Source organism: Staurois parvus, unplaced genomic scaffold, assembly GCF_062004578.1.
Source record: "Staurois parvus isolate SC_StPar_1 unplaced genomic scaffold, SC_StPar_1.0 ptg000086l, whole genome shotgun sequence".
Lineage (NCBI taxonomy): Eukaryota > Metazoa > Chordata > Amphibia > Anura > Ranidae > Staurois > Staurois parvus.
The window spans coordinates 14,329,950-14,335,949 of record NW_028317882.1 but is presented as its reverse complement, the minus strand read 5'-3'; the positions used below and the strand labels follow the sequence as shown (position 1 = coordinate 14,335,949).

The window sequence follows — 6,000 nt, the reverse complement described above, 5'->3', positions numbered from 1 at the left end:
CATACATTTAACCCTTTGATTGCCCTAGATGTTAAACCCTTTCCAGCCAGTGTCATTAGTACAGTGACGGTGTATAATATTATCACTGTCACTGTATTAATGTTACTGGTGATGTCAGTGGCAGTTATCCAGTTCCCCCAACGTCAGTAAGTATCAGATTGCCTTCCGCACTTTCGCAGTCCCATTATAAGTCACTGACCACCGCCATTAGTAGTATTAAAAAAGAAAAAAAAAACAGTATATATACTGTATCATAGTTTGTAGGGTAATGAATGGGGTAAAATCTTCCAGAGTTCAAGTGGTTATATTTATTTCACAGGAGTGTAGTTGACCTTCTAACATAATTTCAAATTGCTATGAAGGTAGTCCAATTGGATGTTTATCTCCACAATTTGTTATGAATGTTTTGTAAGTAACTTTATTTCAAACTAAGTCGATCTTCATGTTGGTAAACATGTGGGGCATTACTGGTTTCAAATGAATCTTTATAAAAAGTTTGTATCTTGATTTTAGTGTATCACTACTAGCCTGATCTACATCAAGATAGCTTAGAATTACTCAATGTCCAGACAAGGTCCTTTAGCTCCCAAGGTAAAAATGTCAAAATGTGCCCTCATGAATAAGGAAATACTTTAGCAACAGGTTTTAGGCCTTGCTATTTTTGCCCCCCCTTCCTGTTGGCAGTCACCTCTTCTGCCTACCACTCAGTCAGGCCCTGAAGATATTGTGGGAGCACTTGGACAAGAAAAGGGTAATTCAGGGTTTATTTTGGGGTTTTGGAGAATACAGATGGAGGGGAGAATAGAAGGGGGACTGTAGCATGGCAACAACTACTGAGGAGTAGAGCTGGGAGGAAGACATAGGTGCTAAGAGGTCCAGTGGCTGCTCCTCATCCTTGGCTTCCTCTCTCGGATCCAGATGAAGCATGAAGATGGGACCTGTGAAGGTAATAGAAATTATTAATATTTTCCAGGCTGTTTTAACATTCTGTACATATTGTTGAGAGATCACCATTAAATATAAGTAGACACCATCTCCACAATCTGTTATGAAGGTTTTGTATGTAACTGTGTGTAGCAGGCTCCTTGTACAAGAGGATTCAGAAGGAATCACATGTGCAGCAGTCAGTCCTTCCTCTCTCTCTCCTATTTGTAAAACCTGGGCATTCTGCCAAGTTGATGACTCATCCACTACACAGCAAAGAACGCTGGGAGGGGGAGGAAGCAGGAAGTGAAGGGGAGAACGGAGAGACACGAGGCTGGAGAAAAGACAGGGACATGTGGAGCCCGTCCAAGCAGAGGAGGAGGCACTACAGCACTCAGCTCGGATAGAGGGACCCTGCTGTGTGTTCAGAGTCTGGTGAGCTGTCCCCCTGGAGAGAGTAAGAGACACCATTTACACTGTGCATATAGACTGGGACATCCGCACCCCACTGCTGGGATCTCACCCATCCGGGGCCCTGTGCAAGCCACAGATCCCTCTGCCTGCTTTGCCCCTCACCACCAGTGTAATTGAGACTGTCTGCCCCGGGGACTGACACATACTGGGAGATTGCATCCTGCGACTGCCCCTGGTCTTGGGGTGCTTTGTGTTGCGTTTAGACACTGAGGTTGGACCCTCTCAGCCCAGAAACCTAGTGAAATCTGATGTAACCCACACCAGCTGAAACTCCAAAGAAGCCTTCAGCTGCTATTTACTTCATTGTAAGGACTAAACGTGCACCAACTAGAGCTCCACCGTTACAAGGACTAGAGTGGGGGAATCTGGCTTAGTAGCCTTATTAGAGGTACCTCTTTATTGCATTCTGTTCTGACTCTGAGGTGATTTTTGGCTAACGCCCCTCAGAAGCAGAATCATACACCGGTGTGGGTAATACATTTCATTGATAGAGCATAAGTAAGTTTATTTGTTTGATATCAGTTGTATTCTGCTTAAAGTGCAACTCTGCCACCCGGAGACTCTTGGCTGTGAAGCCCTCTAGTGGCAGACCAAATCTACTGCATTGCATAAAAGAAGAAAAGTAAGTTTTGAAGTTGAAAGGGGAACCCCACCCCTCTACACTGCATTTCATTCTCCATAAAATTGTTCTTGTTTCATTTAACCCTGTGTCAGCAAATTTCTTGGTGGGGTATTTGCTATTCATTACCAGTTGTGCCAGAGGGATTGGGTTTGCTTAGGGTTGGATCTATTGAGCGCAGGACCCATAATATATTCCAGCTTGTCCCAAGGGGCAGTGCTACATGTGTTTCAAACTAAAACCAGATTGGTTAGTCACATACAAACTAACACCCACTGCAGTCAATGCAGACATGTCCTCCCCAGGAGTCTCTGCAGCAGGGGTGGACTGACCATTTGGAAACTCGGGCACTGTCTGAGGGCCCGGGGTCAGTAGGGGGCCCCATGAGATGCCCCTGGTAGCTTTTTCATAGGACTTTTTGAATTTGGGCAAGGACACAGGGGCCCCATGATCCCCTATTGCCCAGGGGCCCCATGAGTTGTCAGTCCACCCCTGCTCTGCAGGCACCTTCTCAGCATCAGAATCAGGAGACTCCAGCAGAACTGGTTAATTTAAAGAAGAATGCTGAAAATTACAATTTTCAGTCTCATAAAGTACTACAAATTAATTGATATATGTAAATAGCCACTCTCAGGATGGCAAAGCAGGGCACAGTAAAAGTTTACCAACAAATGGGGTTAATCGTCACACTTTATCTCTCAATCTCTCTCTCTCTAGGCCTCAAATTACAATAAAATTTTCCTTACCTTCAGCATGTGAGGCCAAATCCTATGGTCACTGTAGAAAATGTCATTGTCATTGGTGTCAATGGAAATAAAAAAATATGAACAATTTAAGATGTGTGAACCTTTGTTTGCCAATCATCTCTATAAAGTTAAATGAAAAATGAGGTATCGTGTAACCAACCAAATTTCTAAGATTTCCTTGCCTGTCTCAAAAGTCTGTGAAAAATCTAAATCTTTGGCAGGTACAGCACTGACAAACTAATACATGAAAAGCCATAGATAGGGTTCTGTAAAACAGTATAGAACAGGGGTACTGAATTTAAATACATGCAGGTCGAGTCAGTAAAAGTTTCTTCCAGCAGAGGCCCAAATCCCAGGTTTGCATTATGACCTAAACCCTTCACATCACAGTCCACCCCCTTTACATTACAGTCCCCCACTCCCACATCAGATTTCACAGTTCCCCCTTCACATGAGAGATCCTCTTTACATCAAAATCCTTTCATCACATAACAGCACCCCCCACTTTACATTACAGTCAACCCCCTCTTTACATCAGATTCCTCATTCCTCTTTATATCACAATCTTTAGTTCCCCCCCCTTCACATCAAAGACCACCTTCACATCATAGTCACCCCCTTCTCATCAGGGTAATCATAATCAACCCTTCTCTTCATGAGAATCAGTGTTCTCAGCCCCCCTTTGCATCACAACTCCCCCTTTTCTGTATATCACATCACATCCCATCCTTTACATCAGAGCTCCCCTTTTACAATACATTCCCCTTTTTTCTTCAGTTTCCTCAGCCACCCTTTACATCTCAGTTTCCCCTTTGTATCACAGTCTCCCCTTCACATCACAGCCCCCTTTACATCACAGAACCCCTTCACATCACAGTTCCCCCCCCTCAACGTGAGTGTCCTTTCTCTACATTTCTCCTCACATCATAGCTTTCCCCTCCTTCCTTCACATCATAGCCCTCCTTTCATATAAGTATATTTTTTACATCAAACCCCCCATTCCAATCAACCCCCCCCTTCATAGTTCTACCTTAAAAAGCAGGGCTGAGGTTAGGAAGAGCAGCAGGTATGAACAGAGAGCAGGAGCTCCAACATTTCATGTTAACAAGTTGGAAATTGGCCACTAGGACTACCCTGCATTCTAGCAATCCCTAGTTTGTTCATTTGAAAAGTTGGGCAGCTCCCGTCTTCTATCCAGACCTATTGTATCTATTGTCCTCTTCCCTGCTGTGAGGACGACAGCGGTGTCAGCAGACGGGAAAATCACCTTGGAGAAGACACCCCGTGGTCCAGATAGGATTGTCACTCGGTCCAGGTCTGGACAATGGTCTGCCATTAAGTGAGGAAGACGCAAGTCCTCGAAACGCATTAGTCTATTGGAGGTTCAGGGTTCCTATTGTGGACAGTCATGCAATGTGAAGTGGACAGTGCTGTTCTTTTATGATGAGCTTTTGACTTATCCGTGTTTTGTGAGTATATTACTCATTACCTTTTTATTAATAAAATGTTATTTAAGGTAATGCACTAGGCCATTGCACCCTCCATTTGTTTCTTTTCCATTAAGTGATGCCTGGTCTAGAATAAAAGTCCCTACAGTCTAAATAGGACTGCAACTCGGTCCAGATCTGGAAGGCGGTCTGTCACTTAGTGGTCTAGAATAAAAGGTTTTATGGCACATGAGCAAATAATTGCCAGATGCTACCAAAGAGGAGGACAAATTAAATGATGCCACCAACCTGGATAATTGAGGAGTTTGGTAATATTCTCCTCCCCAAAGTCAGTGAGCAGCTCGGTTTCATATGGGAGAACCTCATGTATGATGAGTCAGGTGTTGTTTACATACTATTGCATTGCAATAATGCTATTAGAGAGAGGGAGTATTTTGGCTATAACCCTATCCAGTATAATTTTTTGTAGGTGCAATAAGTGTAAGGGCTCATGTACACTGCAGCTGATAAACTCATGTTTAGGACTGTTCAGCGTTTTTTTCAGCATCCCCTGAACTCACCCTAATGTTTCCCTATGTGTCCATGTACACATCTTCGTTTACAGTCGTTTATAGGCAGTTGAGTTTACAGTCGTTTTTTTAAACGCAACAAACTTGCGTTCAGATGTTGATTTAATCAGCGTTTCAAACGCAAAATGCTTGTAAACGTGGCTAAATGCGTCTAAAGGTGACAAATTGTGTTTATAAGCGTTTGCGGTTGAATTTGTTTTTTAACTCTTCCAGTTCCCAATGCTGTCCAGAGCCTTTTTTCATCATGAAAACTGCATGCAAAGAGTTTTCAAGTTGCTCAGATGGACAAAACACTGAACACAGGATGTTCCTACCAAGCTTGTCACACATTGTAATGACCAATTCACACCTCAGACCTCTCCCACACTTGGAAACAAAAGATATGTTAATGCCCATTCACACCTCAAATTCCTCATGAAGACTCCCTGCCAGGTGACCTTAATGACTCCCTCCAGCAGACACCTTCCCACCTTTGGAAACAAAAGAAATGTTAATGAGCAACTCACACCTAATTATCTCAACATATACTGCTGTCTCTGCTTCTACTCTCTGTATGTCTCTGAAACTTTCATTTTTCAGTGCATTCTGGGCATTTGGGAGGTTCTCCTGTGCTTATCTTTAAAAAACGCTTCTAAACGCAAACATGCATAAACGCGCATAAACACATTATGCAAACATGGCTAAACAGACATTTTTTAACCCACGTTTTCCAGCAGTCAGTTTCCATTGTTCAGAAATGTCCCTTGTACATGGGGCCTAACAGACTATTGATTTCCATGTAAAAAAAAATATTTGCAATTTTTGGAAGCACACACAAATCCACAGTATTACTCAAGACCCACTCCTCTTATCTTGCATGGACAATCTGACTCCTGTAGCCCGTCTCCATTTACCATCCAAAAATCAAAAAGATAAGAGCCATACTCCAAGATTATCCCCTCTTGCTGTATTTATTAAACGATCAACAAGTAAGCTGCTATCTCCACCTAAAAACCAAACTTCCTTGACACTCCTTGTGAGTAAGCCAGGAGTGGTGAAACACGTCAAGAAAGTTTAATTTTTGGTGGACATACCATGCATACAGCTTATTTGTTTGTCATTTAATTAATACAAGAAGAGCTAATGTTGGAGTGTGGCTCTTACCTTTTTGATTTTTGGATGTACAATATTTGATTTTGAATTCATTCAAACCTATATGTGATGAAATACTTGTACATGTA

General features: G+C 42.6%; 1 long non-coding RNA gene across 2 annotated transcripts in view; it reads right to left on the bottom strand.

The window, feature by feature from the left end:
* Window positions 1–746: 746 nt before the first annotated feature.
* The window catches only part of LOC149468550 (uncharacterized), a 42,650-nt gene continuing 37,396 nt past the window's right edge, over window positions 747–6,000 (bottom strand). Inside the window, exons 3-5 of one of the 2 annotated variants that reach the window (XR_016311715.1) lie at window positions 5,183–5,250; window positions 2,764–2,794; window positions 747–938 (exon numbers count right to left, since the gene is read on the bottom strand). This is a non-coding gene — a long non-coding RNA (uncharacterized LOC149468550). The remainder of the gene's footprint in view (window positions 939–2,763; window positions 2,795–5,182; window positions 5,251–6,000) is intronic. The other variant, XR_016311716.1, reaches the window with a different exon arrangement.